Here is a 14,443-nt window from a genome sequence, read left to right as displayed (position 1 = left end):
CACTATCTGAAATGGTCTCACTCAACTGTTTGGTTACAAATTCACTGTTTGTCTCCCTCCTCCACCTTCCCACATTGGAATGTAGGTTCTATAAGGGAAAGGGCTTGTCTGTTATAATCCCAATTCCAAAAACACACAATAGGAGTACAATAAATGGTGAGTGAATAATAGAAAAGGCAGACTTTATAGGCTATTATCTTTATTTTGGTAGTTAGATCTTGTATCACATAGCTATCACCAAACATGCTGCATAACAAAAACAGCCCAACACTCAATGACTTAAAAGAAGCATCTTTTAGGGCAGGTGCAGTGGCTCATGCCTGTAATCCCAGCACTGTGGGAGGCTGAGGCGGGAGGATTGCTTGAGGCCAGAAATTTGAGACCAGCCTGAGCAAGAGCAAGACCCCATCTCTACAAAAAATAGAAAACTTAGCCGGTCATGGTGGAGGGCACCTGTAGTCCCAGCTACTTGGGAGGATAACTTGAACCCAGGAGTTTGAGATTGCTGTGAGCTATGATGACACCACTGCACTCTAGTGGGGGGTGACAGAGCATGACTCTGTCTCAAGTAAAAAGAAAGAAAAGAAAGAAACATCTTTTAATCTCCCAGAAGTGTGGGTTACCTGAGGGTGACCTGACAGTCGCTGATTGAGGCTGGGATCACTTGCATATCAGCTGCTGCCTGGGGGGGCTGATGAGTCTTCGTGGGGGTGGCCGTGCTCCAAGGACCATCACCTGGGCGTGTTCTCCCCACGGTGATGGTGGAAGCACAGAGGCAGACGAAATCCCTTAGGCCTCTCCAAGCCCAGGCTTGAAACTGAAATGCCATCACTTCCGTGGGGAGTGGGCTCTGTGGCTAGCGAGTGCCCTGAGTAGGCTTTGGGGAGTTGAAAGAGGAGACGGGGGCGGGGAGGCATGCAGCCGCAGCGAGAGTGTGGCCGAGAACACGGTGAGTGCTTATATATGGCTCAGAACAATAGTAGCAATATGCCATGGGAAAGCGTGATCACGTGGGTTCACATAGGCGATAACACCTTGGTTACACAACCGTGCTGACTCACGCCTCTCGGAAGGTCTGCGGAAGACATGCCAGCAATTACTTTGATTTGGCCTAAGAAACCTACTGCCTATATAAATGAATTTTCCTTACAACTTCTGCCTTGTGCCATTGGCCCATGAGAGTCCATGGCCAGACCCAAAGTCACAGGGCCCTGCAAAATCACACGGTAGAGGGCGTGGATACAGTGGGAGGGAAGAATTGGGGCCTTTGATGCAATCTACCATTAGCGTTTTTGGTTGCCAGGATGGAAACTCTGAGTAGCTCAAGAAATTGATAGACCATCGTGAAGGTGTGCAGAGGAGGGAGAGCCCAGGGCAGGGGCTATCACAGGGTCCCCTCTGGGGACCACGAGTTGGAGGGCGGGTGGGCTAAGCCAGCTCCAGGAGCCTCTGCATCTGGGACTATTGCCAACATGTCTGGGATTTCAGTCCCTCTCCCACCTGGCTTCTCTGCCTGCTCATCTCCACATCTCTCCTCCTACCCTCTGCCCCTCATAGCTTGGCCTTGATGTGGCCAGAGTGGCCTCTCCAGCCCCTGTACCTCCTGGTCCCTCTGCTCTAGCTTCCTTGGCTCTCTGCCACACACTCTCTCCGACTCTCTCAATTACAATGGGTTCAGCACACTTTCTTCCACCTGGACCTATCCTAAATGCTGCCCAGACCACAGATTGGCTCCCCTTATATTAAATTTCCTACCTCTGGGCCAATTATAATAGCTGTGGCTGCAGGATAAAGTGGCACCAAACGTCTCTGAGAACAAAGCAGAAGCCATGGGGGACATGTCCAGCAGTCATGAGCCAGCAAAGCAAAAGAGATGCTGGTGCCTTCGTAAGGATGAAATAACTTCCATCCAAAAGGCCAAGAAATGGCAGAGCGTGGGCACTGGGTGTCTGCTGTTGTTTTGTTTGTCCTGCACCTCTTCCTTTGTAATTCCAAGTAGTTCACGGGACTGGGGGCTGCCAAACATGGCTCCCATTCCCCTCTCACCCTCAGCTTTCTAGAGAGCCTGAACCCCAAGCTGGAGCACCCAGGGTGGAGTTGCTGGACTTGAGTCCTTCAGGGAACAACATGCTGGAACAACTGTCCTGGACCTCCTACCGCGGTGATCTCGGGCCTGCCCTCATCTCTGTCCTTGGCAAAGCCTGGCTGTTTGCACTCCCCAGCACTCTCGCAGCAAACCTCGGTGGTTCCTGTTATTTGGAACCAAAGAACCCCAAGCAAAATCCTGTAGACGCCTGGGACAGAGATAACCTAGAATGAAAGAGGGCAAAGGATGGAGAGAGAAATCACACTTGTAACAGTCATATTTCTATCTTAGGGTGAATGGGCTATAAATTCTTCTTATATATCAGGTTTGCATTAGGACCACTTAGGTAGGAAAGAAATGTGCCAAGGGAGATTAGGATCACCCAAAGAAAACTTTCCCTTGCTTCACAGTTTTGACCAGGGCCAGCATCTGCAGGCAGCCTTTAAAAAGCTGAGGGCACTGTGTGCCTCCAGATGTGTTGCCCTGAGAACGACACAAGAATGCACCACCTCCAGTCGACCAAAAGAAACGTCAGACGACAAAAATGAGGAATGTTCTGTTAAAAAGGGGAGGGGGGGCTGATCTCTTTTAAAATGTCAATGTCATAAAAAACGATGACAGGCTGTAGAAATGTTCCAGATGGAAGGAGGCTAAAGAGACATGAAAATTTAGTTAATACCTGACCTTAGGTTGGGTCCTCTATTGGAGGGCAAAAAAATGCTATGAAAGCTAGTATTAGGTCCACTGATGAAATTGGAATGTGGGCAGTAGATTAGTTTTGTATCACCGTAAATTCATACACTGTGCTTATGTAGGAGAACGGCCCTATTCTTAGAAAATACAAACTCAAAGTATTTGGGGAGAAAAGGGCCTGATAGAATCAACTACTTTCATATGGCTCAGAAAAAAATTATGCACATAGATAGAAAGTGATCACACAAATGGGGCAAAATGTTAATAATAGAGAGACTTGGAAAAGTTCATGGAAAATGGAAATAAAAGATAAAAATATAAACTATTTCTTAACATATGCTCCATCAAGGTCAAGACACTTTTGTAAGTGATGACATCACCCAATGAGTCCATCCCTAAGGAGCTGAGGGTCCCGGGGGTATAACCCGGCCAGTGCAGACTCTTCCACCTTAGTCACTGAAGAACAGTGGGTGCCCTTTCAATATTTTTTTTTTTTTTGAGACAGAGTGTCACTTTGTTGCCCTGGCTAGAGTGAGTGCCGTGGCGTCAGCCTAGCTCACAGCAACCTCAAACTCCTGGGCTTAAGCAATCCTACTGCCTCAGCCTCCCGAGTAGCTGGGACTACAGGCATGAGCCACCATGCGCAGCTAATTTTTTCTATATATATTTTAGTTGGCCAGATAATTTCTTTCTATTTTTAGTAGAAACAGGGTCTCGCTCTTGCTCGGGCTGATCTCGAACTCCTGACCTAGAGCGATCCACCCGACTCAGCCTCCCAGAGTGCTAGGATTACAGGCGTGAGCCACCGCACCCGGCCTCAATATTTCTTAAGATCAGGAAATAAAAAGAAGTCAGAAGGAGCCAAATCAGGACTGTAAGATGATGCCTAATGATTTCCTATCAAAACTCTCGTAAAATTGCCCTTGTTTGATGAGAGGTACACGCAGGAGCCCTGTCGTGGTAGAGAAGGACTCTCTGGCGAAGCTCTCCCAGGTGTTTTCATGCTAAAGCTTTGGCTAATTTTCTTAAACCACTTTCGTAATAAGCAGAAGTCCTTGTTCTGCAGCCCTCCAGAAAGTCACTGAGCAAAATGCCTTGAACATCCCACAAAGCTGTTGCATGAGCTTTGCTCTTGACAGGCCTGCTTGTGCTGCGACTGGACACGTCCAGCTCTCGGCAGCCACTGCTGTGACGGTGCTTTGTCTTCAGGATCATGCTCGGAAAGCCGCGTTTCACCTCCTGTTTACAAGTCTTTGGAGAAACACTTCAGCATCTTGATCTCCCTTGTTTAAAACTTCCGTCAAAAGCTCTGCTGTCGTCTGCAGCTGATGTGGGAGCAACAGTTTGCTCAACTTCAGTGTTTCAGTCAGAACTGTGTGAGCTGAACTAATTGAGATGCCTGTGGTGTTGGCTGTTGTTTTTTCTGCTCACTGGCGGTCTTCTTCAATCAGAGCACGAACAAGATTAATTTTTTCCTTGCAAATTGATGTGGATGGTCTACCGCTGCAGACTTCATCTTCAGCATTGTCCCGTCACTTCTTAAAATGAGTTATCCATCTGTGAACCACTGATTTATTTGAGGGCATTGTCCCCGGAAGCTTTTCATAAAGCATCAGTGATTTCACCATTATTCCACCCAAGCTTCACCATAAATCCGATATTTGTACTTGCTTCAATTTTAGTAGAATTAATGTTGCTCTGATAGGGCTTTTTTCAAAATGATGTCTTATCCTTCTTAGTGCCTCCAATGAGACCCTGTTTGGACATGTTATGACAAGTTAATATGAGTTTGTTTTGGTACAAAATAAATTTTAAATCCACGCATAGGTTTTTCATGATACATATTTTCTATGAACTTTTTGAAGACTCCCCTGAGCATAGGGTGTATGAGTGTTCTTCATACTATTTTTATTTTTGCAACTTTTTGTAAATTGGAAAGTATTTCTAAATACAAATTTAAAGGAAAAAAGCTGATAAGGTGTTTACAGAATGGCTTTGATGGATTAAAATATAACTAGCTTTTAATATTTGTATCTTGTTTTCAAGGTAAGTCACTGATCCACACAGGCACACACATATACTCAGTAACCATTGATTAAATGGCAGCAGGTTTTATTGATATTGTTACTGTTCTTTGAGCACCTTGTAACCACATGCCACGCATTCTCATATATCTTTTAAGGCTTACAACAGTCTGAGGGCTGGCTATGATCATTTCCACCTCACAGGTGAAAGCCAAGCATCTGTCATACCACAGTCCAGATGTGCTCTGGTGGACTCATCCCATGGCCCAAGGAAAACAATAGTGAGAAACACTTATTCCCTGAACTCTTTGTGAGACACTAGGAGCCCAAGGCAAAGAGACAGCCCTGCCCTGAAACTGGGAAGCAGAGCAATGCAGAGAGGGATGGGGTCCAGGACCCCATGGGCATCTGATGCCTGGGTGTGCACACACTGTGGCCCAGGGTGCAGCTGCAGGCCACCATGACTGAGGAAGGCCCTGTGTGCCTTCCAGAAGCTTCTCAGAACTCAGAGGGCCCAGAGAGGAGAGGTGGGAAAAGACAGGCAAGTACCAGATGGTACAGAGAGGGCAGTAACAATGACCCCCTCCACCACCAGTGTAGCTATTACCACGCACCAGACACAGGCCACTACAGGATTGGGGACCCAGTGCCAAATGAGCATGCAGGCCCTTTGTTTAAAAATCTTAAGAATTTCAAGATGGTAATATCTAAACATTAAACAAAGTGTGGGACCCTTCTGAGCACAGTGCCCTGTGCCACTGCACAGGTCGCAGGCCCCCGGAGCTGACTCTGACCAGACACTGTGCTGGGAACTTAATATCATTTATTTCTCATCTTATAAAGCCCTTTGAGGGGGACACTTTTATCTTGAATGAATTGATGAGGAAGCTGAGCCCCAAGGTGATTAAGTGAACAAGACACAGCTGGCAGGGCTCAGTAAAGAAAAGATAGATAGATGATTGGATAGATGGATGGATGGATGGATGGATAGATGAATGAAATGGATGAATGATGGATGGATGGATGAATGAAATGGATGAATGATGGATGGATGGATGGATAGATGAATGGATGAATGAATGGATGGTTGGATAAATGAATGGATGAATGATGGATGGATGGTTGGATAGATGAATGAATGGATGGTTAGATAGATGAATGGATGAATGAATGGATAGTTGGATAGATGAATGGATGGATGGATGGATGGATGGTTGGATGGATGGATGGATGGATAGATGGATGAATGGATTGATGAATGAATGGCTGAATGGATGGATGAGTGAATGGATGGATGGATGGATGGGTGGGTGGATGAATGGATGGATGGATGGATGGATGAATGGATGGATGAATGAATGGATGGATGTATAGATGAAAGTGGCAGATGGCTCTAGATTCAAAGCCAGTGTTCTTTTCACTAGACAAGTTCACATGAAGGACGCCCTTGAGGACACTAGAAGGTAGTTGGGCCAGAGTCAGTGGAATGAGTCTGACAGTTTTTCTGATCTTGCTTTATGTCCAGGTTCACACAGTTCTGGAAAACTACAGAAACTCAGCCTGGCAAACTTGCTTAAGATGGCACAGTCAGCAAGTGGCAGAACCTGAATTTGTGTAGAACCCCCTACACTGACTTGCTGATCTTCCCATGAAATCACAGCTGCCAGGACCTGTAGACACCCCTACCTAGGAGCTTATCCATCTGTTGTTAGTCCTAAATTCATTTACTGTAAGTTAAAACTCATTTATAAGCCTGCAGAACATGCTATTACATACCTGAAATGGTAACAAATCTTTATCTTTACATTCGATATCTGGAAAAGCCAAAAGTAATGTGCCAGTTTGGGTAAGGTAGAGGTTAATGTCTGGGTATCCTTGGGGTTTTTGTTGTTGTTTAAGAAGAAAATTATTGCAGTAAAGTAATAGTGACAAACTAGGGCAACAATGTCATCAAAACTTACTATTCCAAAAAGAAGTTATAAAAATATTCTGAGAAAAGCATATGGTTATAAAAGGTATATCACCTTCCAAAGTGAAGAACTATTCCTCTAAAAGGAAATCTGTTGGGATGTAAAAGTTATAACATTAATTCTAAAAAGGCAATTTAGAATCAGTAATCAAAACCCTTACAACAATGAAAAGCCCAGGACAACTAGATGGCTTCACTGGTGAATGCTACCAGACATTTAAAGAAGAATTAACACCAATCCCCCTCAAACTCCTCCAAAAAATTGAAGAGGAGGGAACACTTCCTAGCTCATTCTATGAGGTCAGCATAATACCAAAGTCAGATAAAGACACTACAACAAAAGAAAACTACAGACCAATATCCCTGAAGAATATCAATTCAACAATCCTCAACAAAATACTAGCAAACAGATTTCAATACTTCATTAAAAGGATTATACACCATGACCAGGTGATATTTATTACTGGAATGCAAGAATGGTTCAACAAGCAAAAATTAATCAATGTAACATACCACATTACAGAATGAAGGGGGAAAAACACATGATCATTTCAATTGACACAGAAAAAGCATTTGATAAAATTCAACACACTTTCATGACAAAAACATTCAACAAACTTGGATGAGAAGGAAACTACCTCAACATAATAAAGGTTATATGTGAAAGCCAACAGCTAACATTATACTCAATGGTGAAAGACTGAAAGTTTTTCCCCTGATATAAGAAGCAAAACAAAGATGCTCGTTTTGCCCCTTTATTCAACATAGTACTGGAAGTCCTTGCCAGAACAATTAAGGATGGAAGGAAGGAAAGAGAGAGAGAGAAAGCAAGAAAGCAAGAAAGGAAAGCAAGAAAAAGAAAGCAAGAAAGCCAGAAAGAAAGAGAGGAAGGAAAGAAAGAAGGAAAGGAAGGGTCGGGTGCGGTGGCTCACGCCTGTAATCCTAGCACTCTGGGAGGCCAAGGCAGGAGGATTGCTTGAGCTCAAGAGTTGGAGACCAGCCTGAGCAAGAGCAAGACCCTGTCTCTACTAAAAATAGAAAGAAATTAGCCAAACAACTAAAAATAGAAAAAGTTAGCCAGGCATGGTGGCGCATGCCTGTAGTCCCAGCTACCCGGGAGGCTGAGGTAGGAGGATTGCTTGAGCCCAGGAGTTTGAGGTTGCTATGAGCGAGGCTAATGCCACAGCACTCTAGACCAGGCAAGAGAGTGAGACCCTGTCTCAAAAAAAAAAAAAAAAAAAAGGAAGGAAAGAAAGGCATCCAAATTAGAAAGGAAGAAATAAAATTATTATATTTCTGTTTGCAGATGATAAGATTCCCCAAAAACAACCTGTGAGAACTAATCAATGAATTCAGCAAAGTTGCAGCATATAAAATCAACATGCAAAAATCAGTTGTGTTTCTTACACTAACAATGAACAATCCAAAAAGGAAATTAAAGAAGCAATTCCATTTACAACAGCATCAAAAGAATAAAATATTAATTCTCAGAAATAAACTTAACCAAGGAAGCAAAAGACATATATGCTGAAAATTGTAAAATGTTGTTGAAAGAAATTAAAGAAGACAAATAAATGGAAAGATATCCTGTGCTCATATATTCGGAAGGCTTAATATTGTTCTAATGTCAATACTACCCAAGTGACCTACAGATTTAATGCAATCTATATCAGAATCCCAATGGTACCTTTTGTGAAGAAAAATCAATCTTAAAATTCATATGGAATTTCAAGGGATACTTAATACCCACAACGATCTTGAAAAAGAAGAACAAAGTTGAAGGCCTCAGACTTCCTGATTTTGAAATATATTACAAAGCTACAGAAATCAAAACAGTGTGGTACTGGCATAAAGACAGACTGGTAGACCAATGGGATAGATAGAGAGCCCAGAAATAAACTCTTGTATATATGGTCAAATAATTTTTGAAAAAGAGGCCAAGACCAATCAGTGGGGAAAGGACAGTCTCTTCAACAAATGTTGCTGGGAAATTAGATGTCCACATGCGAAAGAATGAAGTTGAACCATCACTTTATGCCACATACAAAAATTGATTCAAAATGGATCAAAGATCTAAATGTAAGAGCTGAAACTATTAGAAGAAAACATAGGGGGAATGCTTCATGACATCAGATTTAGCAATGATTCTTGGATATGACACCAAAAGCACAGGCAACAAAAGTAAAAATAGATAAGTTGGACTACATCAAAATTCAAAACATCTGTGCATCAAAAGACGCAATTAATGAAGTAAAAAAGGAACCCATGGAATGGGAGAAAATATTTGCAAATCATATATCTAATTAGGGATTAATACGCAGAATATGTAAAGAATTCCTACAACACAACAACAAGAAAAAAACCCAATTTAAAAATGAACTTGAATAGGCATTTCTCCAAAAAGGATATACCAATGGGCAACAAACATATGAAAAGATACTCAATATCACTAATCACTAGGGAAATGCAAATCAAAACCACAATAAGATAGCACCTCACACCTATTAGGATGGCTACTATCAAAAAATAATAGTAACAAGTGTTAATGAGGATGTGGAGAAATTGGAACCATGTACCTTGTTGGCGGGAATATAAAATGGTGGTTCCAAGCGTCTGTGGAACATATTCATGGTAGAGTGGTTTTTAAAAAATTAAAAATAGAATTGCCATATGATCCAACAATTCCACTTCTGAGTTTATACCCAACGGAATTGAAAGCGATATTTGTACACCCATGTTCATAGCAGCATTGTTTATAACAGCCAAGAGGTGGAAGCACCCCAAGTCTCCGTCTACAGATAAACAATATGTTAAATACAATACATGGATATACACACAAATAGAATATTATTCTGCCTCAAAAAAGAAGGAACTTCTGACACATGCTACAACATGGATGAACCTTGAGGACATTATACCAAGTGAACTAAGCCAGTCACAAAAAAAGAAATACTGTATAATTCCATTTATTTGAGGTACCTAGAACAGGCAAAGTACAGAGACAGAAAGTAGAATGGTGGCTGCCAGTGGGTGGGGAGGGGGCAATAGGAAATTTTGTTCAGTAGGTATAGATTTCGGTTTGGGAAGATGAAAAAGTTCTAGAGATGGATGTTGGTGATGGTTGCACAAAAATGTGAATGTAGTTAGTGTCTCAGAACTGTACACTCAAAAATGGTTAAGATGTAAATTTTATATTACGTGTATTTTGCCACAATTCTTTTAAAATTTAAAGGCAGCCTCATTACTTCTCCATTATACCTCGGGTGCTGGTTCATGCAGAAAGGCAGTCTTTTCAGGTCTCCTGGGACAGAGCGGTACAGGAAGAGAATCCTGCCCACTGGAGCAGGAGGCTGCTCTCTTCTTCCGAAGATGTAGTCGAAGTTTCTCTTTCTCCGCACGAAGGGTAGGAAAGATAACAATGACGTACGTGTGTATAAAGTGCACTCAGCACACTGTAGAGTTCCCTCCAGGTGGAGAATGTCTTCTTAAATGACGTCCGTGGGCATAGTTCTGGCATTCACAGCCATCATCTTCTGTAACACTCTTAGTAAACACTGCACGGGGCAGGGCAGGCTACCCAGGGTTTCTCAGCACGAGTGACTTTGGGCGGAGGATTCTGTGTTGTGGGGCTGTCCTGGGCAGTGGGGGATGGTCAGCGGCATCCCTGGCTTCTAATCACTAGATGCCAGTAGCAGCCTCCCTGCAACCCAGTCGTGACAACCAAAAATGTCTCCTATTTGAGAACCACTGGTTGAAAGGGCTTGAGACACAGTTTACACACAAACCCATCATCTAATTCCAATCTCCCATCCCACCATGATAGCAGGTTATTCTCCACTTGAGGCCCCCTCGATGGCCACTCCCCTTCCTTCTCTGCCCTGCTCCCTGCCTGGAGTAGGACATCAGGCATGCCTCCCTGGGCTTCCTGGCCCTCTGGCTCCAGGTGGGTCAAGGACCAGGAGGCACTGTTGAGGGTGAGGAGGGGAGAAGAGCACGGTTGGCCTGTTTCTCACCCACCTGGGGCTCCCTCCCTGCACACTGGGGGTCTGAAAATGCTCAGCTCCCACCAGCTCTGGCAGCACCTGTGCCTCCGTCTGCCAGTTAGACACAGCTCCCACAGCCACAGGCCCTTGGCCCTTTGCTTGGTCCTTGCATGCCTCTCTGCATAGACCTTCCATTAATTGATTTCAGGTTAAACCCTTCTGATGGGGCCATCTATTCCTGTCTGTTAAAACCAATAACCCCAAACTTAAGACAAGACCTGAAAGTCAACACTTGAACAGGCTGTGGCTAATTATCAACGCCTTCCATTCCAGCAAGCTCTCTGCCACCCCATTTGAATGCACCCTCCACTCTCGGCAACCTCCTAATCCTGCTCACTAATGCTCTTACCGCATTCTTCCCGCGCTACCTTGGGCTAGGTTATTTCTGTCCCATCTTATCTCCTCCACTGGACTTAGGGATTTGGGAGGAAAAAGAAAAGGATTGTCTTTTACTCTGTTTATGTGAAAATGAATTATTTTTGTGTTGGGTCCCATTTTTCTTCAATACTTGGATACAAAATTTTTATTAAGGTATTTCTTAGAACTTTCTTTTGAACTTTCATAGATTGCTTTTAGAATGATCTACAGAATTATCAGTTTTTAGGACTTTCACAAATTTCTACCTTGTGGTTTTCATAGGAAAAATACTCTAGGCCCATTACTGCAGCAATGGGTGGTGCTTATTCCCAGGTGTTGGGGACTGACCAGCTCATGGCATTTATCAAAGCTCTTCAGGGGCCAAGAAAGAGTCTTTGCTTAGTCTAACAGAGCTCTCTGGGTGCCCTTGGGCCTGAAAGTAATAACTTTTGGGTGTGTCCTTGGATTCCCCAGAACTGAACGGCATCGCACATCAAATCATTGTCCACTCACTGGCAATGAGACTCACTGAGTACTCATTACATGCGTGGCCCTGTGATCAGCACTCTTGATATATGGATAATCAATTTCAATGTAATCTGCAGGCAAATTCGTAGTGGAGGGAGTACAGTGCACGAATAAATTCAAATTCAATAAGAAATGTGCGTTTAATGACATTTTGGTGGAAATGAAGTGACAAAAGTTGTGTGGAGTACACGAGTTGAGCTTCTAGTGTGGCGGAGGCCTCGTGGATGGCCTGAAAGGAACTCACTGTCCACTCCAGGTAGCTTCTCTCCAGGAGAGGTAAAGAGGAGGGGCACAGACATAGAGGGCCCCCACAAGACTTGGGGGATATGACAGCCAAAATAAGGTGGCACAAGGTCAGAGAACAAGAAGTCTGGGATGTTGCCCAAACCACGAGAAGCAGTGGAATCAGTTTCTTCAAACGCTAGGCACTGAGAAACACAACACCTGAGACATGATCACTGCCCCTCACTGCCCCTGGCAAGCTCAGCCAAAAATCTATTTGGTCATTAAGTATGAAATGTCTGATTTTGAATCAAAAGTGTAGTTTATTATATCTCAAACAAGAAGCAGTACAATTACTCAAAGTATGCTCCTAAACTATTGACACAGTTTTGCCATTTTAATGGTGGCTTGTTTATGCCAGCAGCGAAGAAGCCTGGAGAGCGAGTGGTGATGAAATCACCAAAGGCATTTTCCATAGCTTGTTGAGAACTGAATATTTTTCCTTGCAAGGTCTAGTGAATACGGTAGATGACAGAGAGTTTCCAAGTCCAGCTTCTATAGTTTGAGCAGCATTGTTTGTGCAACATGTGGTCAAGTGTTGTCTTGCAAGAGGATTGGCCTGTTTCTGTTGACCAATCTCAGCTGCTTAATCACAAACATCCTCATCATTTTGTCCAAGTGGTTGCACTAGACATCGGCTATAATTTATTGACCAGGTTTCATGAAGCTGTAGTGGATGATACCAGCACTTGACCATCAAACAGACACCATTAGTTTTTTTTGATGAATATTCGGTTTTGGACTGTGCCTTGGCATTTCATCTTTATCTAACCATTGTGCCGAACACTTGTGATTGTCAAAAAGAATCCATTTTTCATCACAAGTAACAATACAATGTAGACATGGTTCACCTTTATGTTGTGACAGCAAAGAAAAGCAAGCTTCAAGTCGATTTCTCTTCTGACACTTGTTTAATTCATGTGGTACCCAGCTATCCAGCTTCTTTACCTTGCCAATTTGTTTCAAATGGTTCAATATTGTTGGAATAGAAACATCAAACCTTGCTGCTAATTCACGTGTAGGTTGAGATGGATTCACTTCCACTACAGCTTTCAGCTCATCATTATCCACCTTGGTCTCAGGTCACCCACATGGTTCATTTTCAAGATTAAAATCACCAGAACAGAACTTCTCAAACCATCAACATACTGTGGGTCCACTAGCCCCTTCCCAAACACTTTAATATTTCAAGCTGTCTGCACTGCATTGGTTCCACGACAGAACTCATATTCAAAAATAACCCCCAAATTTTTGACTTATCCATGGTTTCACAAAAATTGCTCTAAAAATTTTTGAAAGAAAACCACAAGCCAAAACATGCATTTCAAAGGCTCAGGATGTGCCTTCACAATAAAACAAGAGGTGTCAAAGTGAAATGTCAAACATATCAACTCCCAAAACTTACTACTTAAGGAAATTGGACATTTCATACTTAACAACCTAATACGTATGCAGGATTGCCTTGATGGCCAGGGAGCCCAGCTGGGCAGGAAGGACATGAAGAAAGCTGAGCCCACAGGGCGGTGTCCTGAGACCCTGGACAGAAGGCTTCCTGGGGCAGGGAGACCAAAGCTGCAGCCTGCGAGGCAGGGCGGCTTCACACCAGCCTCAGAGGAGATGTCGAGGGCAAGGCCAGCTGCGCCATAGGCGTCTTCATAGAGAGACAGGGGGAAGGGCTTTCTGAGGGAGGGGTGCAAGGGTGGGAGGTCTGAAGAAAAGTTTTGTGTGATATGAGCGATGCCTTTATGAACACAGGTGGCGCCATCACGGAAGATGTGCACACGCTCACACACATGTACACACATGAGTATGAACACACGTACATGCACACCCACACACCGTCTCTTGATAACCTCTTCTGTCTTTTTCTTTCTTTGTTTTTTTTTCTTTGCCAACAGCATTTCCAGAAGCAGAGATAACCTCTTCTGAATCCCTTCTTTTGAGAGAGGGAGCTATATCTATCCTTAGCATTCCTGTAAATGCCACAGCACGCAGTACATTGCACAGCACCCTGTGTCCTCTGCGAGTGGTCAGTAACTGTCCACTAAGACTGGTTATGGGATGGCCCTCTCTAATGTGAGCAAATGAAAACCAGCTCAAGGGCCAGCAGGGTACACGTGCAGATGTAGAGGTAACGTCTTTGAGGTGGATTTCTCTGGTTACTATGGTTTCAAGGCCACTGGGTGGTAACTAGGCAACTTTTCCGGTATCTTGTCCCTATGTTTCCCTCAAACTCAAAATGACCTAATAAATACCTAACTTAACACAGAACTAGACATCTATGCTGTATTTCCAGTGGCCAACTTGGACAACTCTACCTGCATTTTCCAGACACAGCTCGAACTCAACATGTCGAAAACTGAAATCACATTCCCGTGCAAATTTGCTCTCCACTTGCACCCCCGCCCTCATCATTCACTGTGTTGTCCAAAATACAAACATGAGCCTTTTGTCCTCTATT

The sequence above is a fragment of the Lemur catta genome, chromosome 1 (assembly GCF_020740605.2).
Source record: "Lemur catta isolate mLemCat1 chromosome 1, mLemCat1.pri, whole genome shotgun sequence".
NCBI lineage: Eukaryota > Metazoa > Chordata > Mammalia > Primates > Lemuridae > Lemur > Lemur catta.
This window is presented reverse-complemented; position numbering follows the sequence as displayed.